The 27,516-nt window shown below is 39.5% G+C and overlaps 2 protein-coding genes and 1 pseudogene across 14 annotated transcripts in view; 2 read left to right on the forward strand and 1 right to left on the reverse strand.

The window, feature by feature from the left end:
- ABCB11 (ATP binding cassette subfamily B member 11) overlaps positions 1–9,934 on the reverse strand; it is an 87,812-nt gene extending 77,878 nt beyond the window's left edge. For 7 of the 13 annotated variants that reach the window (XR_011528393.1, XR_011528394.1, XR_011528395.1 and 4 more), the window contains exon 1: positions 9,297–9,572. The gene's annotated coding sequence lies outside the window, so the exon portion shown is untranslated. Of the gene's footprint in view, positions 1–9,296; positions 9,573–9,636 lie in introns of those variants that run through there. The other 6 variants (XR_011528396.1, XR_011528397.1, XM_070580074.1 and 3 more) reach the window with 1 other exon arrangement.
- A 127-nt stretch (positions 9,935–10,061) lies between these two features.
- Positions 10,062–27,516, forward strand: part of DHRS9 (dehydrogenase/reductase 9) — a 52,469-nt gene continuing 35,014 nt past the window's right edge. Inside the window, exon 1 of the mRNA XM_070580080.1 lies at positions 10,062–10,302. The gene's annotated coding sequence lies outside the window, so the exon portion shown is untranslated. The remainder of the gene's footprint in view (positions 10,303–27,516) is intronic.
- On the forward strand, positions 17,289–20,254 carry LOC139076587 (ATP synthase subunit g, mitochondrial pseudogene; annotated as a pseudogene).

The following is a 27,516-nucleotide window of genomic DNA, read 5'->3' on the forward strand; positions in this document are numbered from 1 at the left end:
ATATTTAATAAAAATCAATATCTATTCCTGATTTTTAAAAGCCTATGAAATTAGAAAAATCATTATTTTACAACCCCAATGAATAAATTTTGGGCAATGATCAGCAATGAATTGTTGTATACAGCAGAGTCAATTGCAATTTCTAAGGACCCTGTGTACAGGAGAGGGGAACACTGCCTGGTCTTCTTGCACCATCCTCTCATCTTCTTGTGCTGTATCAGAGAATGTTCAGCACCTATTCATAGGGTTTTTGTGGTCAATTTTTTCAGAAGTGAGTGACCAGGTCCTTCTTCCTAGTCTGTCTGAGTCTAGAAGCTCTACTGAAACCTGTCCACCATGGGTGATCCTGCTAGTATTTGAAATACCAGTGGCACAGCTTTCAGCATCACAGCAACATGCAGCTGCCACAGTGCGACAATCAACAGATGGGTGGTGTGGTTCCCCGACAAGGAAAGGACCTTGGAGGTGAGAGCACCAAATCTTAACCACCAGACCACAAGGACTGACTCAAACATGATTTATAAAAAATAACTTGCAAAAAATAAATTCAATATTAAGAAGCAGAGTGGGAAACATTATTTAAGTAGTTTATGAGGTAAGTAAAAATTAAAAGACAAAATGAACCAGATTCAAAATTCTTTTATTCAACAACAAAATTTGTTCAATATAAGTAGTATTATATTCAGAGACTGCAATGTTTGCTGGTTTTATCATTTTTGAAATTTTAACTCTCAATTTTTTTTCAAGAATAAAAGAAAGAAATTCTTTGAAAATAAGAAAATAATAAAATGACTAACAACAGTTGTAATATTGCATCTCTTAATTTTAAAATAAGACTTTTTAAAACAAATCAGTCTCCAATTATTTTTTTCTTGGCTTAGCTCTTTATTTAAAATGGTTTCTTCCCACTGGTGTGCAAGTACTTGGCAGCACTTAGAGGCCAATGGTGAAGTGTCTTGCTATGAACTTTGACATCTCACAGACCCTGGTACTGCCTATGGCTTCACTCTACGTTGTTGGACGTGCTTTTTAACCTCTCTCCAGGCCCTAATTTCTCCATCTTTCAAGTCAGGGAGCAGCGGTGACCGTGCTAAAATCTGCCAAACTGCTGTGAAAATGAAATGAAATTGTGTCTGTACATCAGCTGGCAAAAAGGGAGAAGGCTGCTGAAATTCCCTCTACCCTTCAAGCTTAGAGATGGAGCCGCCCCCTGCCCCATCTCCTAACCCTCCCTTCTGGGGTCATTAATAGTAACACACTTCATATTAAGGAAGAAAATGCTGATCAACGAACCTACTCTCTTCACTTTCCCTCTCTGTCCTCTCAGCAATTCTGTACACTAGATTTCATGTTAGGTTTGCTTACATTTTACTTCCTTCTGAATATAGTGATTTTTGTGATTTCTATTTTAATACTAAAAAGTAACATTCTCAAAGATGAAAATCCAGGCATAGCAAGGATTTCTATCTCATAGCATTGTCAATGCCCTTCAGCCAAAGACCACCAGGAGCACACCTGTAATTGAACAATCTGGATTTATTACTTATTGCAGGGAGAGACAACACACTGTGGGGGATGATAGGGTGTCTCGGTTATGGGGTATTAGGAAGAAAATCTATTACAGGACTTGGGTTTTAGCTGGGTGGTTTCGGAGAGCGTCCAAGGAAGTGGGGGTTTGCTCCAGATTCTATGCTGTCAGAAAGCTCAAGCAATTCTATGAATGAACACAGAAATAACAGTTACTCACTTAGCAAGACAAAGAGATGTTTAGTATTTTGAGGATTGCACAATGACCTTGTTTTTGCCTGTGCTTGGACAAAATTATGAACTGACCTTGCTTTGTCATATTTTATCCTGCTCTTAGAGTGACCTTGTCTGAGGTTGGTGCGATGGTTAGTTTTATGTGTCAATTCGAGTGGGCTAAGGGTTGTCCAGATAGCTGGTAAAACATTATTTCTGGATGTGTCTGTGAGGGTGTTTCCAGAAAAGATTAGCATTTGAATTCGTAGAAGATCGCCCTCACCAATGCGGATGGACATCATTCATCCAATCCTTGGAGGGCTTGAATAGAACAAAAATCAGGAAAACTGAGGGCAGAGGACCTGAATAGAAATTTTCCAAAGAAGACATCCAAATGGCCAACAGGTACATGAAAAGATGCTCAACATCACTAATCATCAGGGAAATGGAAATCAAAACCATGATGAAATATCAACTTACACCTGTTAGAATGGCAAGCGATAACAAGTGTTGGCAAGGATATGGAGAAAAGGGAATCCTTGAACACTGTTGGTGGGAATGTAAATTGGTTCAGCCACTATGGAAAACAGTATGGAGGCTCCTCAAAAAATTCAAAATACAACTACCATATGATCCGCCAATCTCTCTTCTGGGTATATATCCAAAGGAAATTAAAACAGGATATCAAAGAGATATATGCACTCTCATGTTTATTGTAGCATTATTCACAATAGCCAAGACATGGAAACAGCCTAAGTGTCCATCAACAGATGAATGGATGAAGATGTGGTGTGTGTATATATATATACACACACACAATGCAATATTATTCAGCCAGGAGAAAGAACGAAATCCTGCCATTTGCAACGACATGGATGGACTTTGAGGGCATTGTGCTTAGTGAGATAAGCCAGACAAAGATAAATATTGTATGATATCACCTATATATGGAATCTAAAAAATTTGAACTCATAGAAACAGAGAGTAGCATGGTGGTTACCAGAGGTTGGGGCATGGGGAAGCTGGGGAAATGTTGTTAAAGGATACACACTTGCATCTAGAAGATGAGTAAATTCTAGAGATCTAATGCACTGCATAGTGATTAGACTCAACAGTACTGTATTGCATACTTCAAAATTGCTAAGAGACTAGATCTTAAATGTTCTCACCACAAATAAGAAGTGATAATTATGTGACTTGATAAAGATGCGAGCTAAAGCTATGGTGGTAATTATATTGCAATATACAAATGTGTCAAATCAACACATTGTACATCTTAAATTTACACAATGTTATATGTCAATTGTATCTCAATAAAAAAAATTAACTAATTTTTTCTAAAGACTGAGGAAGGGTGAATTTACTTTATTTCTTTAGTTGGGATGTCCATCTTTTCCTGCCCTGGGACATTGGAGCTCCTGGTTCTCGGGCCTTCAGACTCAGATTGGAACTTAAATCATTGACTCTGCTGGTTCTCAGGCCTTTGGATTTGGACTGGACCTATACCACCGGCTTCCCGGGGCCTCCAGCTTGCAGCTGGGACTTTTCAGCCTTCATAATCCCATGAGTCAATCTCTTATAATAAATCTCTCTCTGCATATCTATATGAATCACTTCGGTTCTGTTTCTCTGGAGAATGCTGACTAATACAGTTGGTATTCTTTGAGATTGTTTTTTTCTAATAGGAGAATGACATGGCTTAGCTGAGAGTGCCAGGCCAGCTACTGAATATCTGCGGCTGCCCTTTTGTTTGTTTCTTTTCTTTCTCAGCATTCAGTGCATCACCCTGAACTTTGATAGTCCCTGTTACCTTTTGACATACCAAAGAGCAGTACTTCAAAAGATGTATACTCTCTAGCATTACAGGGCATGCATTGGTTGCTCAGTTAGAAATGGAAGCTAGCTGGGGCTGGCCCCGTGGCCGAGTGGTTAAGTTCGCGCACTCTGCTGCAGGCGGCCCAGTGTTTCCTTAGTTCGAATCCTGGGCGCGGACATGGCACTGCTCATCAGACCACGCTGAGGCAGCGTCCCACATGCCACAACTAGAAGAACCCACAACGAAGAATATACAACTATGTACCGGGGGGCTTTGGGGAGAAAAAGGAAAAAATAAAATCTTTAAAAAAAAAAAAGAAATGGACTCTAGCTGCCTTATCTCTGGCCAGCTCAGAAATGGCAAGGATGACTTTTGAGGCCTTTATGTTGAAAATGTTAATTACTTGAGTGCTCCCACAAAAACAGCAGCAATTTCATAATACTAAATTTGGGAAAATGCAATGAGATACCAAAATTACTGGAAAGAATAAACCAAGGCCTTGCTTATAATATTTTCCAGAAAAGGTGATGTTTCCAGAATTCGATGTTAGATGAATTGCCTCATATTATTACAGGTGTAGAGCAAAATTCTGACATATCATTAGACCACTGGTTAATTCCTTTTGTGTTAGAGAAGACCTTGGAAAACTCATAAAGCAGATGGTGGAGAATATCTCTGCTAGTCTCTGAAAGCCTGGAAACATAGTGGGAATCTCGTTTTCAGTGATAAACAGATTTGTTTTATAGGGTCAAGAGAGGATATCCCCTCCTCACTTGTATATTCTATAGTTCAAGAGTGCAATGGTGTTTTGTCACGTTATTCTTCCCCATCAATATAAGCAGATGTGACGTCGTCTAATTCTATTCTCTCAGCTGCTATCTATGACAGCTAAGCTAACAATTCGTTCTTGAGTTTCCTGAAGTGTGTGAAAGGTACTTCGGTATCATACATTGCAGAAAACTTTGATTAGGGATTCTTAACAGCTGCCAATAATAAAATTTTACTTCTTGGGGCCAGTGTTGTGGCCGAGTGGTTAAGTTCGCGTGCTCTGCTTCGGTGGCCCAGGGTTTCGCTGGTTCAGATCCTGGGGGTGAACATGGCACCACTCATCAAGCCATGCTGAGAAGGCAACCCACACACCACAACTAGAAGGATCCACAACTAAAAATATATAACTATGAACCGGGGGGTCTGGGGAGAAAAAGGAAAAATAAAATCTTTAAAAAAAATTTTACTTCAACCAACACAAAAGAACTCAGAGTTGAAAATAATGTACCATGCTATTTCCTTTCACTCTGCCTTTTTGTTTTTTTTTTTTTTTTTTGAGGAAGATTAGCACTGAGCTAACTACTGCCAGTCCTCCTCTTTCTGCTGAGGAAGCCTGGCCCTGAGCTAACATCCATGCTCATCTTCCTCTACTTTATATGTGGGACACCTATCTCAGCATGGCATGCCAAGTGGTGCCATGTCTGCACTCAGGATCCAAACCGGCAAATCCCAGGCCGCTGAGAAGAGGAACCTGAGAACTTAACCACTGTGCCACCAGTCTGGCCCCCACTCTGCCTTTTTATATAGTAAATTATTTTAATCTCTTTGGGAACAGATTGAGAATTTTCAAGGTCTTCCAGAAAAATTGTCTTTCAATGAACTTAAAAGAATCTAGGAGTTAAAGCAGGAAATCAAGATTTTTAAACACTAGTCGGCAGACTTTGGCCACCTAATCATGGAACTCCCCAGGAATTCTTAATTGCCCATGCCAAGACCAGTGTCCCTCTCTGCTAAATGGCATGTGGTCTACAACCTATGTACCACGTTGTGCTTCTGTTTAACTATCCAGGGTTGAAGTTTTCTGTTCTGTGATAAAATGTGTAATCTTATCAAGACATAAACTCATTAGAGGACAATCTCCTGACCTTTATGGATGGACATATCAAAGATTTTTCTACCTTAGAACATTAGTAACAACATTCTGGAAGACCAACGCTGGGGAAGAGAAAGCAGCACCTGGATGGGTCGCCCAAGAGAACCTGGGACATTGACAGACCTCAGAAAGGGGGCTAAGTGAGCAGTGCCACAGGGGACTTGAGGTGTCAAAAGTGGAGGAGATACAGGGCTCTACAAGCCACGCCAGGAGCAAATCAAGGATCCTAAGAGTAGAAAATGTCAGGGCCCACCATGGGACATGACACCAAGGCTGCTAGTGTGACTTTAAGACAGAGGCCTGCAGCACCAGATGAGTGGGTTGACCTTCACCAAAGGCTGGGATCAACACTAGCAACTGGCTCTTGATGCTGCAGGAGAAGTGAAAAAGAAAGAAAGAAAGAAAGGAGGGAAAGAAGGAAGGAAGGAAAGAGAGAGAGAGAGAAAGAGAAAGAGGGAAACCGAGAAAGTGAGAAAGAAAGAGAGAGAGAGAAAGGAAGGAAGGAAGGAAAGAAGGAAGAAAAAGAAAAGAAACAAGTCTGGGTTGAGAAGAGTTCTCCCAGGAGCTGGAATCCTGTCAAGCTGAAGGATATGACTACAATAGCAGCATTTGGCCCACTGCCTGTTTTTATAAACAAAGTTTTATTGGGACACAGTCATGGCCATTTGCGTTTGTTTTGTCGTTGGCTGCTTTGGTGTTACAATGGCAGAGATGAGTAGCTGTGACAAAACCTACACCCACCTCTCCCCACCAATGTCTAAAACATTTACTGTCTAGCCATTTACGGAAAATGTTTGCCGACCCTTGTATTATGAGGTCAGTTCAGTACAGCCCGAAGCCGAGGGAGAAATCCTCTAGATCCTGATTTACCAAACCTAACAATCCTTTGGAGCGCCAGCCCTCCATTCAGCCCAATCCTCATGGAGCTTATAGAGTGGCAGGGAAGACAGGTGGCACGTAAGAAATTATAAGCATGATGACCGAAAGTAAAGAGGAAGCGTGGGCGTCTCCTAGACCCTCAAGCAGAGGACTCCCTTGTCTAGAGAGTTGGGGAAGGCTCTGGAACCAGCGCAGTTAGCATGGGACCTTGAAGATGAAGGCAAGTTAGGCAAGAGAATAAAAGAGAGAAGAGTGTTCCAGGCAGGGAAGAGCACAGGCAAAGACCCAGACCCAAGAGACATGCAAGGACCCAAGGAGGTCCCTTGAGTCTGCGGGAAAGTTGACGGAGCAGCTCTGAAGGATGTGGCTGGGTGATTCCTTGGGGTCTCATAATTCTTAACGTTAATGACTTGGGATCTTATCGCAAGGGCAATAGGAACTAATAAAGGCTTTTAGGTGAGAGAAGGATACGATCATATTTATGCTTTAAAAAAACCTCAACACTCTGAGAAAGCTTGGGACTTGGGAGCCCACACCCAGAGAAACTAGGAAATCAGTCTGAGAAGGACAGAAATCCCCGCAGGCCAAGCAGGAGCACACCCTCATTCACCAAGGCCAGCAGCATATGCAGCTCATCTCCCTCCCAGGCGTATCCTGAAGGATTGAAGTGACCAAAGGAAACAGGCTGTGTGATGCGACACAGCCAAGCCAACGGTGTCCAGGCTCTTGTCACTTTAGGAGATGACCTCGCCACTCTATCAGTACTCTAGGTTTTGAATTTTCTCTGGGGAGATTTGTTCTGCTTTCCATTTCATTTTCTCCCAAATACTGCTTTTGAAACGTGTTGCTCTTGCTTAGGCTGAATTCTGGAAGAAGAGGCTGAGTTTTTTTCCACATCCAGGCTAAGATGGTTAGGAGGATGTAAATGCCCTAACAGCTGTTGAGGAGCTGGGAGGACAAGAAGTGTGCAAGGCCAGGCTCAGGAGTGGAGGGGCCCTCCCCAGCCCCACATCACACTGTGAATATTCTCCTTGGCTTTTCTCCTGTGAAATCTTCCCCTCTGTAAAACCTCCCAAGGATGCCTGTGCCACAAACTCCCCTTCCCTGAGCTGCTCAGAGAAAAAAAGCAGAACTTTACTCCATCTCAATTGTGACTCTGTGAAGAAAGGCCATTCACGTGTCCCATGAGGTTCACTGTGTATTTCTTTCCCTTCCCCATCAGATGTCGCCTTCAGGGCTAAAGGGGTCCCATTTTATCCTATGCTCTGAGCAAAAAGTAGTCACTTTCTAAGCCACAAATTCCAATTTTTTAAAAAGACTTTAAAATTTCTTTCATTGTTGACACTTAGGGATGTAGGTAGGTTACCTTTGGTATTACCAAACCCAGCAATTGATTTATTTCTCCAATGATTATTAGAGGAGGAAAGAAATATTAACTTATGCTAAGAAGCAAAACAAAAACAAAAGAAGAAAAATATTGATTTACAGATAAGCCAGTTGTGTGTGTCAAAAATGCAGAAAACACTGTCCAGGGATAGGATAAGATGGGGCCCCTTTAGCCCTGAGGGCTACATCTGATGGGGAAGGGAAAGAAATACACAGTGATCCCCATGGGACACATGAATATCCTTTCTTCACAGAGTCACAACTGAGATGAAGAACTAAGAACTGCTCTTCAACAAAATAGAATTTAACGCCAAAGTTACTCAGAGCTCTGCTTTGCCTCTAAATGCATAATTCTTTCATCTTCACAAAGCAACTCACAACTCTAATATGTGATTCCTGCAGTGGAACTCAGGGGTTTTTTAGCGCTTTCAGTGACTTTTAAAACCACAGAGTGAGCAATTTTTTTCTAAAGTACTTCCTAATCCACTTCCAGCATTCATCAGCAAATATCTGTCACCATTCCTCCCAGTAGTAAGATACACAAATTATTCAGGAGGCTTGCAATCAAGTGGGGAGAGGGGCATCTGAACAGTAACTCCTAGGCAGCAAAAGGGAGGCTACAAATAGGAATAATTAGAGTTATGGAGCGGAGTAGGAAGGTAACTACGTCAGGAGGGGTGGGGGTGCGGGATGTGGCTGCACACAGAAAGGACTTCTATTAAACAAGAGCCTATAAATACGTTAGTACTTTAACAGTTTAATAATAACCACTATTAGATACCAATATTAAGAGTTTTAGATACAATCATTATTATTTGTCTCTAACATGTCGAGAAAGCTATTCTCCCCTCAAAACAGTTAGAAACACTGCACTTTACTCTCAGTCTTATATGTAAATGGTATTTGACCTATGTGTTCAAAGCATCAGCAACATGCAATTTCTACTGGCTAGGAACATAAAAAGGCAATTAGATTCTAGAAACCAATTCTCCCCCTCCAGCCACGCATCCAGAGCTCACATTGTTTAGCATCTAAATTATCGAAAACTGGGAGAATGAGGTAATGATCGTGCCGTTGAAGAAAAGATAGTTGGTATAGTTCTGTATTAAACCAGCAGCAGCTTTGCGGGGTAGGATGTGCAGTTATCGGTGGAAACAGAATCGTCCTTTCATAAAGCTAAGTTAGAAAAGAAGTTCACTGGCATTTTTACTATGGGCAGATTATTCGATCTATTCATCCATTTGCACCACAAAACCCCATACACCGGACACACACATACACACACGCGCACACTCGCATTCTCAAGAGAATTGATGCATAAATAGTATTGCTATAAACGAGATAGCAACCGAGAGTCATCTGTATTGTATGTAATGTTATGAAATCATTAATGCATTCTGCAAGTTCCTATCCAGGCATTATAGTATTCTTTATCATATGAGAGGAGACCAACCGTTAGTGAATGAGAATCACAATCCCCTGCTGCGAGCCTTAGAGGAAATGGGCTTGCAGAAACACAGTCCTCAACTCCTGTAGACAGTATAAGTCACTCACCTGTGAACGGGAACTTGAGGAAGCCAGAAGAAACAACGGACTCCACTGTGGAGAGTCAAAGGGTTTTACAACCTTTTCCGACTTCAGTTTTCATCGTTATAAAGCACTGAACAGAATTCAAGCTTTTTCGAGAACATTATCTATTTGCTTAAGGGTCAACGCCCGGAAGGCCAGCCTGAGCACAGTTCAGTGACATCTGAAGAAAGGTTGAACATGCTTAAAACAATAACCCCAAACACAGAGTGTACTCGGAAGCCCACTGCGAGTACACTTTGCAAAGTGTAGTTTGGAAAGTGCTGACTCACCTTGGAAGGAGAGGCTTTGGAAAGTGCTGACTCACCTTGGAAGGAGAGGCAAGACGGGGGCAGCCAGCAAGAGCACTGGGATTCTGGCTATGTCCAACTCTTCTTCTCAGAGGCCTTTATTTTTGAAAAGTTACTTAAAAGCATAAGAAGACAAAAAAAAAAAAAAAAAAAAACACCTTTAGACTGTTCTCAATTTGAATGATTACTCTTGGAAAATCCTTAGGTTGCAGCCCGTGAGTACATTCTTAGGCGCAGCCCCAGAGTTTCACGAGAACAGATAACCTAAAAGAACACCCGGAACAGCCTTTTGCTGGAAACTCTGAGTGCTCAGATGACCCTTGCACTCTGGCCTGAACAATCGATAACCTCAGGCTCTACCCACCAGATGAAGCCCGTGTGAGTAGAGATTAATGATTTTTTACGAAGTTCAAATTAACAGAAATCCAAATCAAATAAACACATACAGCTTCTCCAATGGCTTTGTGCCGCCGGTATCTGTTCTTCTCCCTTCTTGTTAATCCTTCCATTTTCTCAAATGCTCTTATTTTTTACCTATCTCCCTGCCTGAGCTAACCTTTTGCTAAGTGTGCCTCACTATGATGAATAGCAGCTAAGATTGGTCCAGTCCTTGCTGGGTACCTGGCTCAGTTGAAGAGTTTTCTTTGTACCATCTTATTTGGGCTTCTCAACAACCCTAGGAGGTAGGTGCTATCATCATTATTCCCATTTTATAGCTGAGGAAATTCGAGTATGGAGAGGTTAAATTATGCACCCCAGGTCTTACCACTCATAGGTCTGGAGCCTATGGTCCCGACCACTCTGTGCTAACCTTCTTCCACCCCGTGCTCTGGAAGTCAGTCAATAGGCCAGTGCTTCTCAGTTTGCAAAAAATAAGATCAAATTAAATGAGAAGATCACATTGTCTCCATTTAAAATTTTTCTGCCATAAATTTTCCTTTAAAATTTAGTATCTACTACTGTTTATCTCTATTGGAATCTATATACAAGATGGTTTACGATTTAGCCCCAAATTTTGTGTCGTTATATTTTATGTGTTAAAATTTCAATATGTCAAGGTCAGAAAAGAAAAGAAATTTCTAGATATTCCCTTATCTAAACTGGTTTGAGAAGCCCTGGGATGGGTGGACTTCTGAGTGATAATACTGGGTTTGGTACTTATTAGGACCCAGGAAAAAGATACTTCTAAGACTCATGTCAAAGAGCACACTGCCTATGTTTTCTCACATTCAAGTTTTAAATCCATTTTGAGTTCATTTGGGGGTATGGTATAAGATAATGGTCTACTTTCATTTGTGACCATGGCTGTCCAGTTTTCCCAACTCTATTTACTGAAGAGATTTTCCTTTCTCCATTGTATGTTCTTGATTGTTTTGTCAAAAATTAGCTGTCCATAGATGTGTGGGTTTATTTCTGGGCTCTCAGTTCTGTTCCATTGAGCTGTGTTCTGTTTTTCTGCCAGTACCAAGCTGTTTTGATTACTATAGCTATGTAGTATATTTTGAAATTAGGGAGTGTGATATCTCCAGTTTTGTTCTTTTTTCGCAGGGTTGCTTTGGCTATTTGGGGTCTTTTGTTGTTCCGTATAAATTTTAGGATTCTTTGTTCTGTTTCCGTGAAAAATGTCATTGGGACTTTGATAGGGATTGTATCGAATCTGTAGATTGCTTTAGGAAGTATGGACATTTTAACCATGCTAATTCTTCCAGTCCATGAGCACACAATACCTTTCCATATTTTTGCGTCTTCTGCAATTTCTTTCAACAATGTTTTGTAGTTTTCAGTTACAGGTCTTTCACTTTCTTGGTCAAATTTATTCTTAGGTATTTTATTCTTTTTGTTGAGATTGTGAGTAGGATTGTATTCTTGGATTTCTCTTCCTGATATTTCATTGTTAGTGTACAGAAATGCAACTGATTTTTGTGCATTGATTTTGTGCCCTGCAACTTTACTGTATTTGTTTATTATTTCTAACAGTTTTTTGGTGGGTTCTTCAGGGTTTTCTATATATAAAATCATGTCCTCTGCCAATAGCTTTACTTTTTCCTTTCCAGTTTGGATCCCTTTTCTTTCTTTCTTTTTCTTCCCTAATTGTTCTGACTAGGACTTCTAGTTCTATTTGAATAAGAGTGGCGAAAGTGGGCATCCTTGTCTTGTTCCTAGTCTTAGGGGGATAGTTTTCAGTTTTTTACAGTTGAGTATGATGTTAGCTGTGGGTTTGTCATCTATGGGCTTTATTGGTTGAGGTACTTTCCTTCCACACCCATGTTATTCAGAGTTTTTTTTTATCATAAATGGGTGCTGTATCTTGCTGTATCTTTTTTGTGTGTTGTCCTTGTTTGGTTTTGATATCAGAGTAGTGTTGGCCTCATAGAACATGTTAGGAAGCATCCCCTCCTCTTCAATTTTTTGGAAGAGTTTGAGAAGGATAGGTATTAAATCTCTTTGAATGTTTGGTAGAATTCATCTGGGGAGCCGTCTGATCCTGGACTTTACTTTTTTGGGAGGTTTTTGACAACTGTTTTGCTTTACGCATTTGGGTGCTCCTGTGATGGGGGCATAGACATTTACAAGTGTTATATCTTCTTGTTAGATTGTTCCTTTTATTATTATGTAATGCCCTTGTTTATCTCTAGTCAGTTTTTGTTTTAAATTTTATTTTGTCTATATAAGTATTGCTACCCCAGCTTTCTTTTCATTTCCATTTGCATGGAATATCTTTTTCCATCCTTTTACTTTCAGTTTGTGACTGTCTTTAGATCTGAAGTTGTCTCTTGTATGCAGACTATATATGGGTCTTGTTTTTTAATCCATTCAGCCATCCTAGGCCTTTTGATTAGAACATTTAGCTCATTTACATTTAAAGTAACTATTGATAAGTGTGTGCTTCTTGCTATTCCATTACTTTTTTCTCTGGATGTTTTTGTAGTTCTTCTCTTTTCCTTTCTTCTCTTGCCCTCTTCCCTTTTGGTTTGATGGCTTTCTTTATTGTCCTGTTTGAGTTACTTTCTCTCTTTTTTTTTTTTGTATATTTATTATAGGTTTTTGGTTTGTGGTTACCATGAGGTTCACAATTAATAACTTATGTATATAGCAATCTATATTAAGTTGATGCTCTCTTAAGTTCAACCTCACACACTTTTACTCTCTGCCTGACATTTTGTGTTTTTGACATCATATTTTACCTCTTTTATTTTTGTGTATCCCTTAACCTCTTATCCTAGATATAGATGATTTTAGTACTTTTGTCTCTTGACATTTATACTGGCTTTACAGGTGATTGATTCACTACTTTTACTGTATATTTCCTTTACCAGTGATATTTTTTCTTTGATAATTTTCTTATTCCTATTTGTGGCTTTTTCTTTTGCACTTAAATAAATCCCTCTAACATTTCTTGTAAGGCTGGTTTAGTGTTGATGAATGCCTTTACTTCTTTCTTGTCTGGAAAACTCCTTCTCTCTGCTTCCATTCTGAACGATAACTGCCAGGTAGATTATTCTTGTTAGTACGTTTTTCCTTTCAGCACTTTGAATATATCATGTCACCACCTTCTAGCCTGTAAGGTTTCTGCTGAAGAGTCAGTTGATAGCCTTTATGGGATTTCCTTTGTGTGTAACTTGTTGCTTTTCTCTTGCAGTTTTTAGGATTCTCTCTTTATCTTTAATTCTTGATGTTTTCATTATAATGTGTCTTGGTGTGGGCTTTCTTGGGTTCATCTTATTTGGTAATCTGTGTACTTCCTGTACCTGGATGTCTGTTTTCTTCCCCAGGTTAGGGAAGTTTTCAGCTATTATTTCTTCAAATAAGTTATCTGCCCCTTTGTCTTTCTCTTCTCCTTCTGGGACATGTAATGCAATGTTAATACACATAATGTTATCCCAGAGGTCCCTTAGACTGTTCTTCTTCTTCTAAATTCTTTTTTCTTTTTAATGTTCAGCTTGGGTGGTTTCCTCTACTCTTTCTCCCTCTCGCTGATCTTTTCTTCTGTATCATCTACTCTGCTATTGATTCCCTCTAGTGAAGTTTTCATTTCCATTACTGTATTCTTCAGCTCTGATTGGTTCTTTTTTATATTTTCTATTTCTTTGTTGAAGATCTCACTGTGTCCTTCTATTCTTCCCCCCAGTTCTGGAAGCATCATTATGACCATTAGTTTGTACACTTTATTAGGTACATTGTTTATCTCTGTTTTGTTTGCTTCTTTTTCTGAGGATTTGTCTTGTTCTTTTATTTGGAACATATTTCTTTGTCTCCTCATTTTGCCTACTTATCTGTGCTTATTTCTATGTATTAGGTAAATCAGCTACTTCTCTCTATCTTGAAAATGTGGGCTTATGTAGGAGACGTTTTATGGGGCCCAGCACATGCTCCCCTCCCATCACCTGTGCCAAATGTTCCAGGAGAGTCCTCTGTGTGGGTTGTGTGTGCCCTTCTGTTGTGGCAAGATTGCTATTGCTGTGGGTACACAGGTAGGCTGGGCTGGCTCCAGGCTGGTTGGTTGTGAGACCCAACCATGTGTGGCTGTTGTGGGCATGTTTATTGGGTGGGCCAAGTCCCTGGCTTGGCTATTTACAAAGTCTGGTAGTACACAATTACTGTGGTTTTTCAGGTAAGCGAGTCAGGCCCTCAGTGTGGCTGGTTGCTAGGCCTGGGAGGTACACAACTATTTGTTGCAGGCTCCTGGTGTGGCTGGCTCCATGGCTCTGCTGTCCTTGGCTGTCTCAGATGCATTGGTGGGCAGGACAGGCTTCTGGAGAGACTAGTAAGTGCAGTGTGCAGCTATTGCTAGCTTGTACTTAGTTGGGGCTGGCCTCTGGTGAGAACTGGCTACATGACATTGTGGTGCACAGCTGCCTCACGAGTGCTGGTGGGTGGGGCAGGCCCCAGGCTCATCATCACACAAATATTTCAGACATCGTCAGGTGGAACAGATGTCCTGTGTGGCTGTTTGTGAGGGCCAGCAGCGCAAGTCTGCTATGGGCTTGCTGGTGGGCAGGGCTGGTTCCTGGGGTGGGCTGCCTGCCCTGCCTTATTATGCTTGATTGCCTTACATGCTCTAGTGGGAAGACAGACCCCTGAGCTAACAGGCTAGAGGAAGGATTCCAATGGTGCCTACCAGTGTCTGTGTCATCTGTGTCAGTGCAGATGAACTAGGTCACAATAATGGATGCCACCAGTGTCTAAGTCCCTGGGAATGGGCCCAGCCACCTCCTACCTGTCCAGGATGCACTGTGAGCTTAGTAAGTGAGTCTCTTTTACCAATGGACTATGCAGTTTCCTATCTGGTGTTTTTGTGTTGTTTTCTGGGTCAACCGAGTCTGTGCATGGGCCCTTTTAAGGCAGATTTTCCTTTCTCTAAAGTTCTGTAGTTTTCCTGGGTGTATTTCCCCATCGTTTTTCAAAGCCAGGTGTTTGGGATCCCATCTCTCTTGTGCTGGATCTATGGGCTGAGGTGCTTAATGTGAAATTCGAATTTCCTGCTCCTCCGGGAAAAGCTCCGTACATTGGAGATTGCTCCTGAACATGAAGTACCACAGCTAGAGTATGATTTTTTTCTCAGCAGGGCTATATCTCTGCCTCTTCCACTCCTCTTTGTGTTGTCCCTTGTTGTGGAGGTTCTTTTGATCCAGTTTCCAGATCTCTCTCAGAGGAATTGTTCCAAAGGTAATTGTGGGTTTGTTGTGTTCATGGGAGGAGGCAAGTTCAGGATCCTCCTACACTGCCATCTTCCAAACTCCTCCTGAATATTTAAATGTGTGCAGATTCATGGCAATACTGTGCAAGGAATTAATTTTATTTTGTGGGTTGTTACCTAAGCACTTTGTCTTCCAAGTCTTTCATTCATAGTATTATACATATATCTTTTGCTTGTTGATTCATCTTCTCATTCAGCATTGCACTTTTGTTCTTTTTTTTTCACTAAATTGTCTTCTTTCATTAAGAGAGGTATCAGTTTCATCCAAATACTAGGGTGCATATTTGTAACCAAATGAAGCCACAATGAAACCCAAACTGTGTTATTTCATCTTCTATGGCAAAATTGCCTTTATGGCCAACTAGTTGTGCAGCAAAAATGTTTGCAGCAAAATTGCTTGTGGCAAAGATTCTTGAGGCAAAAATACCTAGAAGCTGTATCCTGGTTCTGCCACTTAGTTGCAATGTGATTTTGTTAAGTTAATACTTGCTAATTATTTCCCCCTCATATAGAATCCAAAAGGCCTTAAGTGAAGGGAGGTTTGTGGCCAGGGAAGGTGCTTTGCTCCACAAGTCATCAGGGACCCAGGCTGATAGAGGTCTGCCATCCTTAACATGTGGCTTTTTCAAGGTCTCCTTGGACAATGACGTCTAGCTGTCACACAGAGGAAAAGAAAATATGGAGCATTATGGGTGGACAGTTTCCACAGGCCAAACCTGGAAGTGGCATCCATCACTTCCACCTACATGACATTGACCATGACTCTGTCGTATGGCCACATCTACCTGCCAAAGAGACTAAGAAATGAGGTTTAACTGTATACGCAGGAGGTCTGGTTAGAGGCTAGCCAGTCTCAAGAGGTGGGCTTTGGAATCACAGCAATTTGACTTTACTTACTAGTTATGTGACTTTGGGCAGGTTATTTAACCTTCATTACCTTCAGTTTCTTAATCTGCAAAATGGGAGTGGTGATACCACCTTCAAAAGCTGTTGAAGCCTGTGTGAACTCATCTGTGCCATAGATCCTGGGCAAACATGCTGCATGTGGAATGAAAGTGTTCTGGATGCAGGGGCAAAGCAGTTTCTTCTCCAGCAGGCATGGCACCCACCAGTTGACCTGACTCGCAGGGATTATGCCCTAAAATTAGGAAGTTTTAGTTTTGAGTCTGAGATTTCGGTCTATCTGGCTGGCAGTGAAGATACATCCCAGACCCAACCTCCTCCAAGCTGCTGATTAGGTACCCTCCTTAACCACACCCTGCCACCGTAAGTCTTGCTGGCTCTGCCCTGAAAAGTGTGTTTAAGATTCTTTAAATGAACTTTCCCAATCTCATTCTGTCTAGTCAAAGGTGCCCCTGATTGCCCCCATGATAAGATGTCAATAATCCTGGGGTGGAGTCCCTTCCCCATGTCGGTGATATCCAAAAAAGTTGGGCAGGGTGATTTGGCACAGTGTAGTAGGAGAACACTGTGAACCAGTAACCCAAGTATTTTTCCTCTTCCACTTTCTTTCATCCTGTGATTCTCCCCCAGGCAGGCAGCTAGGTGAATTTTGTATATTTTGCCTCTACCAAATTAGCATAAAATTAGTATATTTTAGAATACAATTAGTATATTCCTAATTTTGTTTTGTAGACATGTAAAAAAGACAAAATACATGAAAATATAAAAGTGATTATCTATAGGTTATAAAAATGTAAATGTAGGTGAGTGTTACTGTATTCTTTGTGCTTTTCTGCATCTTCTAAATTGTATACAATAAGAGCGACCTTGTCTTTTGGTAATATACAAGTTATTAAGTGGAAAGAATGAAGTATATGACTAAAGTAATGCCTATAAGGATGCTTAATAAGATTTATACAAATAGTGATTTTTAAAAAATATATCTGGAGATTCTGGGAGTTCTCTAAATATTAGCTGTGGTTCAGTCAATGCTTTTCTGCCCTGAAAGCCATAGCCTCTGCCAAAAATATGGGGCCCTCATCTGGCTATCACAAGCAAAGTTTCTGTGGATTTGAAGTCTTTGTCTGCATTGCAATCCTGGCTTATCCTAACGCAGACCAGCCCAGGGAGGTGGTGCCTGAAGCTGCTACTCAGTGGTATGGCCCAATGATCCTAAACCTGTAGGTAGCCCCATCCCACTTCAGACCTCTGCCCCTGGGCCCACTTCTTCCAAAAGCTCGCTGTAATCTGAACAGCCTTCAAGATCCCCTTTGGCTCCATGAAGAGTCTGTCCCAACCCTATGTCATGTCTGGCCTTGACTCCTGGAACTCCTCTAGGCCCTGCTTGTTTGGCTAATTAGAGTCAAACACTTGACACATACAACACTTCATGATGGTCTTCAAATTGTGTTTCTTTTAAGATGGTCAAGGGGATAAAAGTTAAAAGTAGTGACTTGAGTAACTTCAATATGTTTTTAGATGTTTTATGCTCTCTCTGTAGAATTACCAGCACCGAATAAGACCATTTAATCACACTCTTAGCCGGTTATAGCTTACGATTATCTGAATGAAATACCTTGAACTCCCCAGCTATTTATCTTCTTCAGCACTAAGTATTTGATCAGAATTTCCGTTTTTGTTTCTCTCTCTAATAAGGAAAACTGGCACAAAAATATAGCCTTTATTCATGAGCAAATCTTTTGTAATATTTTTGAGCATGGTAGTTCTCATCTTTCTCTGAGGGCTCATCATCGCACATATAGTTATAAAAATTATGAGGGAACGTCAGCAATTGGAGAAGGGAGAGGAATAGGTGAAATAAACAAAGAAGAAGAAAATCAGAGAGAATCTTGCTATAGAACAAAATTCGTTAGCAAGTGGTTGTGCCTACGGTGTTAAGTAGTCATCTGAACTGTCCAGTGAATTCATTTCTCCCCAAGGAGGGGCAAGCCTACCTGAGACTTTGGGCAGATTGGGTTTTCATGTCTCTGCTTCACACAAGGACACCTCTCTTCTTAAAGTGATGTATCAGTCTTGGAAACCATTCCTTTGGTGACCTAAGGTTATACATAAGGTATGAGTAGTATCTACTACTCCCTCGCTTAAAGCAAGGCAATTCATTCTTAACACAACATACCTTGGCAACAAGGAACCAGTTTTACCAAATTAGTCAACCTGTCTTTGGACAACAATCCAATAACCTCGTAAAACCAAAACCCAGTTCTCTATGTAAGCTTTTCAATCCAAGCAGATGTTAGTAAACTAGTGTTTTTAGCTTTGAGGAGAAAAATTGAAGGCAGACACATTATTTTTATTGTTACGTTTGTTGCAGATGGCTGTTCATTGCTCCCCAATTCCACTCTTACAAACTCTGGGTGACCCCTCACTATATCAGGAAACTTAGCTTGTGAAACGCTGCTTTAAAGCAGTGAGCTATCCAGACCTGATTCACTAATTCATTCCTTCTCACTGACACTTGTCTAGACTCACACTTGAGAATGTCACAAATTTAAATAACAATGATTAAGAATGATTATCTAGGGCACCCTGGTCACAAGCATCAAACCTCAAACTGAGATAGGACAAAATAAAGGACTGGCAGCCAAGTCCAACCAGAATCTGACTCTGATAGAAATGTTGAGGTGGCTGCCATAACGCTAGGGACTCTCTCTCAGTTCAGCCCACGGGTTTCAACAGAGCTCCTGTCAGAGTTCACACTTACCTCTCCCACGAAGCAGTCAGACATCCTTACCTTTAGATCACAGCCCATCCCACTTTAGCTGACTGCCACATCCTCACTTCCTTATTGGGTATGGAAGGGTGGTTTCCTGCATTCTTAGGAACTCATTTCAGAAGCAAAATTATAATGTGTCATATTTTAAGTTATAAAATTTCTCTCCAAGTCAGACCTCAAGGAATTGTATCTAGTGACCATGAGGTGACATACCAAAAAGTGAAGAGCCACATGTTGACGATAGCAGGGTCGAAAGATAGAAACATCCTGAGCCTTGACGATATGACTGAGCCACTAAAACCAACCCTGAAACTAAATACCTCCAGATTTCATGTAATGTGGAAAAATTGCTCTTATTACTTGAGTGACCATTACCAGGATCTTGTTTCATATGCAGCTAGATATATGCTAATGAATTCTCCTTATATTCCTAGATAGCTCCAGAAACTAAATGGCATCATTACTTTTCAAGGAGGTATAGGCAAACACACACACACAATTTTATACTTTCTGAAGATTTTATCGTAGGGAATTCAGAAAATAACACAAGAGAGTAAGAAAAGGAAAGATGGAAGAAACAGTCCAACTAAGTGACTCTTCAATGATTAATCTCAAATTTTCATTCCAATGACTTCTCATGCCTTCTCGGAGCGATCCCCCACTGAAGTGATTATTAACTTGCCTCTCCTCCCTCTCTTCCTGCTTCCTGATGTGTCACTGCTAATTCAAATCCACTGTTAAAGCATTAAGCTTTTCTCTCCTCCACACCTCTACTTCCTGGATCCCTTCCATATTATCAGTCTTGTGAAATACCTATACCCAATTCAGTCAGCTATTCAGAGTGACAAACTTTCCATCCTAGAAACAAGGGCCAATTTGTCCACAGCCTCACTGAGAAGGCTCTGGTGCTGATAAATGCTGCTAAGACTTACTCAAAGCTGGGATTAGCCACATTTTGGCATGACCTTAACATTAAGCTTGTCTCTCAAACCCCTGTTGAGATACCTAGAACTACTTAGAGCCTGAAAAAAATAATCCGTAGTGCTCAAACTGGTAGCTGCAAATAGCTCACAATTAAGGAAGCTGTGCTGAATGGTTTGGTGGCTGCTGAGTTGTGGATGTGGTTTTATATTGGTGAGATTATAGGCAAGTGTGGCATCATTGGCTATAATGTTTGAGGACCAATCTTTAACATCTGATTATATTTGTTTTATTATTTCGGTGTTCTTGGACTATGCGTGATCAGATAAGTATATGAATAAAATAAGATAATGTATGATTTAAAAAATACCTACCCCATCACACATGAAACCCCATTTATCACTTCTGATATCTCCTACTATGTCCTAAATTCCAAAACATTCATGTTTAAATTTTATAATAGGAGTAAAATTCACAGCACTGCTAAGTTCACACATCCTTCCTCATAATTTCCAGTGTTGCTTCCCAATCATCAGGTTTAAATCTCTAAGCCCCTAAACTACTTACAACTCCCACTCTGGGAAGCCACTTCCTCTTTTCTTCACACTCCCGCTGGATTCACATTTTTTTTTATTTCCCCTTGCAAGGGCCTGCAGCTGTGTTTTCTAACACAGTTGTTGGATTTTATCTTAACTCTAGTGTCCTTTGCTCTCATTTTTATTTCGTTCTATCATCATAACATTTCTGATAAATCCCTCTTATATACCCATGGTGTTTTGAACTTCTTAAACAATCCAGTGGATTTAGCTTCTGTCCTTCTTCATTGGTAATTCCTCATTCATCTTGAACATAAAGAAGACTCCTCTCCTGCCCTTAGCTCATCTTGGTATTCCATTCCTCCATCCCAGAGCCAAGTCTTTGAACAAAGCAGACCACATTCCTGACACACACGATGGGGAGAACAAGGGAAAGTTAGGAGTTCACTCTCATTGCTGGAATGTGGGCAGGTACCCAGGAAACAATTATTGCTTGTTACTCCTTGGGAAGAATCAGATTAAGACTTCTTCTGACCTCTAACCCATTCATTCTCACATTTATTCATTCAATTATTATTTATTTATCAATGACTATTAGCTTTGCATCTTCATAGGCACTATGGCTAGAGATGGTAAGGAAAACAGACATGGTCTCATGAAGCTTATAGTCCGAAGGAGAACCAATAATAAATAATCATACACATAACCATAGAAATGATGATAAAGATCATAAGGTCTATTAAGGAAAAGTTCAAGAGGCTATGGGAGAGTTGAGCAGAGAGATTTAACTTATATTGAGGATTTATAGAAGGCTGGCCTAAGGAAGGGATGCTGAAGGGATTGGCTAGGAAAAGGGTGGGAGGAAGAGAATAACAGAAAAGGGAAAATAGCTCATACAAATGCCCTAAGGCAGGAGGGAGTTTACACATTAGAGTAACTACAAGAAGGCCACTGCAGCCTGATAGTGGTGAGAAAGGGAGTGGTCTGTGGCTGAACAGGTGGGTAGAAGGCTGATCTTGCAGGACTTCGTGAGACACCTTAATGAGCTATGATTCATCAGAAGAGTAATGTGATCTAATTTGCATTCTAAAACATTCACTCTAATTGCAGGATGAGTTGAGGGGGTGGTAAGCATGGAAGCAGAGAAACAGAAAGCAATTGGAATAGTATAGGCAAAATATAATATGGCAGCTAAATTTATGGTGCTGATAGTGGAGTTGTGAAGAATTGACCACTTCCGAGAAACATATATAGGATTAATTATTATTTACTAATTATTAAGATTAATAGAGTTTGGGGGTCAGGAGGAGTGGAAAGTCAAGGATGACTCCAAAGTTCCCAGGATAAATGACTAGATGGATAGAGGTGTCATTTAGTATGATAGGGAAAAACCAAAGAGAAAAATAACTGCAAGAGTGAGAACTAAATGCTTGCTTTTTAATATGTTTGAGATATTGTGAGATATTAAGAAATGTCAAGTAGCAATTGGGTCTGGGTTCAGTAAGTTACTCTGGACTGGAGATATCAATTTTGTAGTATCTTTTGTATTTACGGGCTTGGAAGAATACAAAATTTCCTAGGAGAGTATAGAGTGAAAAAAAAAATCCTACAGTTGATCCCTAAAGGACTCCATCATTTAAGTTTGGGCCAAAGAAGGGAGAATCAGCAAAGGAGATTAAAAACTCACTTCTAGAAACGTAGATTAAAAACTGGAAGAATCTCCAGTAGTGGATTCCGGAAACTAAGTTTTTCAGATGGTCCATCTTTTCAGCATATCAGAGAGCCAGGCATTGAGCCAGAAAAAGATCCTACCATTATCCTCCATAATCATCAAAGAAGAAAGTATACTAGAACGTAGAAGTTAAATTAGTAGTATTCAGATCAATCTGCTATCCAGTTGGAGATATACAGAAGGAATTCAATCATCATCCAAGTGGACTGGTAACATCAGTGAAGATGGCAGAGTAGGGACCTCAAAGGCTTGTCCCTCCCCAGAAACACCAAATAATCTGGCAAAAACTATGAGAATAAACTTTCTTGGAACTCTGAGAGATAGGCAAATGTTTACAGTAATTAATTGAACATTTAACCAGAAGAAAGGCCCTAGAACATAGTAAGAGAACTCGGTGGCATTTTAACTTTCCCTTACACCACCCTCCCCCCACCAGCATGGTTGCAGTCTTCAAGATTGCAGCTAGGATCCCCAATATGAATACATGGTACTGGAGGGAGTAGAGAAAACTTTGTTCCCAAGGAATCACATTTGTTTTGACCTGTCTGTAGGTTCCTTGAAGAACTAACACAAGGAGCTTGCCTTTGTTTCACTTAACTTGGAACTCTCTCAGGGTGGAGAATGTTCCTCAAACATATTGACAGCCAAATGAAAAAGCTGCTGCCACCTGGGAAAAAATCAACAGCTAAGGAACACTAGACATGACAAAAGCTAAGAAGAAAAAGCTGAGGAGTGAGACTCTTTGGGGAATGAAGGATTTGAAAAGCCCCTGAGTATACCAGGTGTATGGGAGGAAGATAAATTCTCTACCCTCTAGGTCCTTCCAGCGGGTCTATGAAATTAATTGATGGGAGACAGAATAACAGGAGAAAATCAAACAAAGCTTTATAACATGTATACATGAAAGAAACCCAGGAAAACTGAGCAACTTACCAAAATGGCTGAGGTTGCCACCTTAAACACTATTTTTAGCTAAAGACAAAGGAAGGTGTTGGGGGTAGTGGTTTGGGACTTCAAAGGGGAGGAAGGCAATTTACATGGAGCTGGAAATGCAAGTGGGCCAACTATAGACAATGTGACCTGAGAGACACATTTTACGTTACATTACAGTTATCTTATGGTATTAGCTCCTTCCTGGAACAGGCCCTTCTATTTTAAATATTTTTAGGCAGTTGCAGGGGTAGGGAGGTCAAAGTTTCTTTCAGAATCTTTTGTTCTCAAAAATAATCAAGGCAGGGGCTGGCCCTGTGGCATAGTGGTTAAGTTCACATGCTCCACTTTGGCAGCCTGGGGTTTGCAGGTTTGGATCCCAGGCGCGGAGCTACACACTGCTTGTCAAGCCATGCTGTAGCAGCATCCCACATACAAAATTGAGGAAGGTTGGCACAGATGTTAGCTCAAGGACAATCTTCCTCACCAAAAAAAGAAAAAATCAAGCCAAAGAGACACATTTTGGGGTGGCCAATTCTGATCCCCTATAGTTCCACCTTTGAAACTTTAAGAAGCTTCACAGTCTTTTGAAATTTTAAGAAGTTTGATGGTTCGGAAGCTGAGTTGGTAAATTGTTCCATCTCACTGAACATTTTTCTTAGTCCTTGTAATAGATCAATCCCATTAAATCCATTTTAGAAGCCAGTGATGCAGGTGGGCTCCCAAAGTCAGGCCTGTATTGTGGAAGCAAGCAATCAGGGTTTTAGTGAGAAGCATTTCCACGAAACAAAAAGAAAAACAACGTTAATGGTTGCAGTGAATTATAAACCAGTTTCTGATCCCAGGGGACAGCCAGTCAAGACTTTTAGACGTCAGAGTTGAAGCATCGTTTGCAGCTTGAAATGTCTCTAGTGATGTCCTTGAGTATTCAGGTATTCTTTTAAGTGGCTTACACAGCAGCAGGCATGCTATCATGGTGATCTCTCTTAAGTTTATATTAAGTTATTCGGCTTCAGTTTGCAGGGCTTTAAGAACAAGGGTAGTTTCAGTTCTCAATGATTTCAAATAAAAATGATGGAAAATGTTAGTTTGGAGATTTGTGGTCAGATATTTCAGGACACTAGAAGAATTCAAGATCCAGCTTGGTTTATAGGTAGAAAACAAAAACCTCAAAGACAATTAATAGAACTAGAATCTAATATTCACAAATGTGTATTATAGTTTTTTACTGAAATGTTATTTTTCTCTCTAAAATCACCCTCATTGTTACCAAAGATAGCCAAATTAAGACTACTTGATTTGTAAAGTAAATCTAGTTTCAATAAATATGGCTCAATTATTTACCTAAGTACAGCAAGAATAGCAATTGATCATATAGGCTCTTTTAAACCCGCTTTGCAGGAACACTTTATAAGGAATATCAGATTGAATTTTATAGGCCTCTTGAGGCCAGGAAAACTAAGTCAAAGACTTTGTCATCAGACTTTGCCTGCAGTAACTATAGATTTGGGTGAACGTCTGTCTTCTTTTGAGGTTCCCCCCAAATATTTCAAGCTTCCAGGCACCTGCCAGAGGAGTGACCTTCTTTACTCACCTGAGGTTGCTGGAAACCCTGTAAACAAGGTGGCAGGCCAATATTTCCAAGAGGCTTTATTTCATAAAGTCCAATCTTCTTCCTCAAAAGCTGTCTGGCCATCTCTGAGTCTATGTATGTTTCTCTCAAATATGACATTCCAGTCAAAGCTCTGGTAATATAACCAATGTTTCCAATTGTGTCCTGTAATAAGGAGAACAGATTCATATCAAACTTATGCAAATAACTATATTGCCATGAAAATAAGAATATTCACTCACTAAGAGTTTTCAAATTATGGAGGGATCAGGTAGTGAGAAAAAGATAAATGTTCCAATTCTGTTTACAAACATATGATTTACCAAATTTCTATAGTTCATAGCTTAAGAGAAAAGAGAAAATGTTTTCCTTAATCTGAAAAAATAAAACATTGTTCAAAATCAGCGATATTTTAAATAAAAAGTCACACAAATTAAAATCATCCTCATCAGTTCATTCAGCCCCGTGTAATCAACTTTTGATCTTGATCTTTTATTGGCAGTTTCATGAAGTCATCAGTTTCTCTGTTAGAGTTCTGTAATTTTCTTTTACCTTGTCCAGTTTTATGATCTGAAAGTTTATCAGAAACATGTATTTTAGAGGAAGTGTCAGAATCTTTTCTGTGAATCTCTCTGAAATGAAACATATTTGCAAAAGCATCAGAGTAAAATAATAACTGTCTGTAAATGACAAAAGATTTGAAAATGACAATTGACAAGGAAACTTGGTTATTTCTGTGACATAAAACACTAAAATAATAACTAGAATTATGACCGACAACCAGGATAGATTTGAATTTTAAGAATGTTATATAATTTTTAAAACATTTATATCAATAACATTTACCCACATAATATCATAGGTCCCTTGGAAACAATGTTTAGCTATCCATTTAACCATGGTGATAGTTGAAGATTTTGAGATGAATGCAGAAGATCAAATAGCTATAAGGAAAACTTAACACCTGTGATTAAAGACCTGATAAAAACAATACAGGAAATTTATTTTGATAAAACATAAAATCCCTACCCTTCTGGTAGACTACTCAAAGAAAAACCCTTTCACAATCCCTTTATTAAGAGCAGACTAAAAGTTTAAGAAAAATTATCCTTTTAAGAGAGGGAAAAAGCCAAATTCTAATTTTTCACTAGCTTACTTTTGATATTAAAACTCATTTTCTTAATTAAATTCATTTTAATCTTAGCCAATTTGATCATGTACAAAACTTTTTTCAGAATTCCTCTTTCACAAATCTTCTATAACTTTCTTTTTTTACATTCAGAATTTGTCCTATGCCTTTTTCCTTTTTTTCCTCCTGGTACTTTAGGACAAACTTATCCTTTTTAACCAAGCAAACAAAAGTATTTCCATTCTTTATACCTTCTTTACTGAAAACATACACCTTACTTTCCCTGAATACAAACATGTTTTCCTTAACTTTTAGTAGCTTTAATCACAATTAGAATTTTTAGCCCTTAGAAACTTTAATTTTTAAGTAAAAATTAACTAAGCAATTATAAACTGTCTTACATTAGCATTCTGTGGCTTGGCAAGTTTATAAACACTTTTTGTAATTTCTAGAAACATTTACTTTTATAGTAGAATCTTTTAATAAAATTCAAGACGTGTTTACTAATATACCCAAACACTTTTTAGTTTCTCTGTAAGACAAAAGTAGGTAAACTTAGATATGTTTAACAATTAGTGTTTTAGTATTTTATCTTATTTGGAAATGATCTAGATATTCAATGAGTTTTCCATCATTTAATTTAATCAAGCAAAACTTCAAAGTTTCAAGTCACTAAAGAGATTTTGGAAGCTATTAAAAACATGTCATAAAATATAATTATTGTTAAAAGGTTTAAACTTTTATGGCATTTGCACCAAAATTATTTGTTCCCAACAATTATGTTTAGATTACTCATGAAAACTTCATGAGACATTAGACAAAATTAGCTATCATTCTAAGTTATTTTTGCTGACAAGTTTGTAAAAGGGATAACAAGAGATTATTTCACTAGTAAACCCAGACTGCATGTCTGCATCATATCTAATGCTGATGACTCTGAGGACATGTCTATTTTAATCAAATCTATACTTAAATAAGTTTTCATTCACCAAAGATTATTTCATATCACGTTAAGCTGAAAGACATTTGGGTTAGTTTCTATTATATTTAGAAATAATTTATGTAAGCACTTACTTTAAGCCAATTAAGCAGAGCTCTTAATTTTTGGCCATACCATCTGGAGTTGAAATATCACACATGCATAACATACATATAGACACACATGAACACACAGGTTGACACAGACAAAACTTACAGCTTCTGTTAAATTTTTTTTAAGAATACAAAACTCACTAGTTTATGAGAAACATTTGCATTTCAAAGAATGGCTCTCAGGTCCTAGGGAAGATGGGAGCAGAAAATCTTCATCATAAAGACACAGAGAAAGCAGTCAAGTTTTCTCCAAGATCAAGTTTCTGGGGCATATTTGCCTTATCAGTTTCTAATGTCTCAATATTTTGTCTCAGTCAATATCTAGGAGCATTTTGGGAGGAATAGGTGAGGTTTTTGGATTTGGCAAAGTACAGTGAACTTTGAATTGCATTCCGGAGCAATACCTCCTGCCTTGCAGACATTTGCAAGACATAGACGGTTGCTTCTAGTTCCCCCAAAGAACTGGATTACAGTCTGAATCACAAAAAGAAGTTGATGCACCCTTACAGCTACATTTTTTCCAATTGCTTCTTTATATCAGGGAAATTTTTAACTTAAGAGGTAAATCAAA

The sequence above is a fragment of the Equus przewalskii genome, chromosome 17 (genome assembly GCF_037783145.1).
Source record: "Equus przewalskii isolate Varuska chromosome 17, EquPr2, whole genome shotgun sequence".
NCBI lineage: Eukaryota > Metazoa > Chordata > Mammalia > Perissodactyla > Equidae > Equus > Equus przewalskii.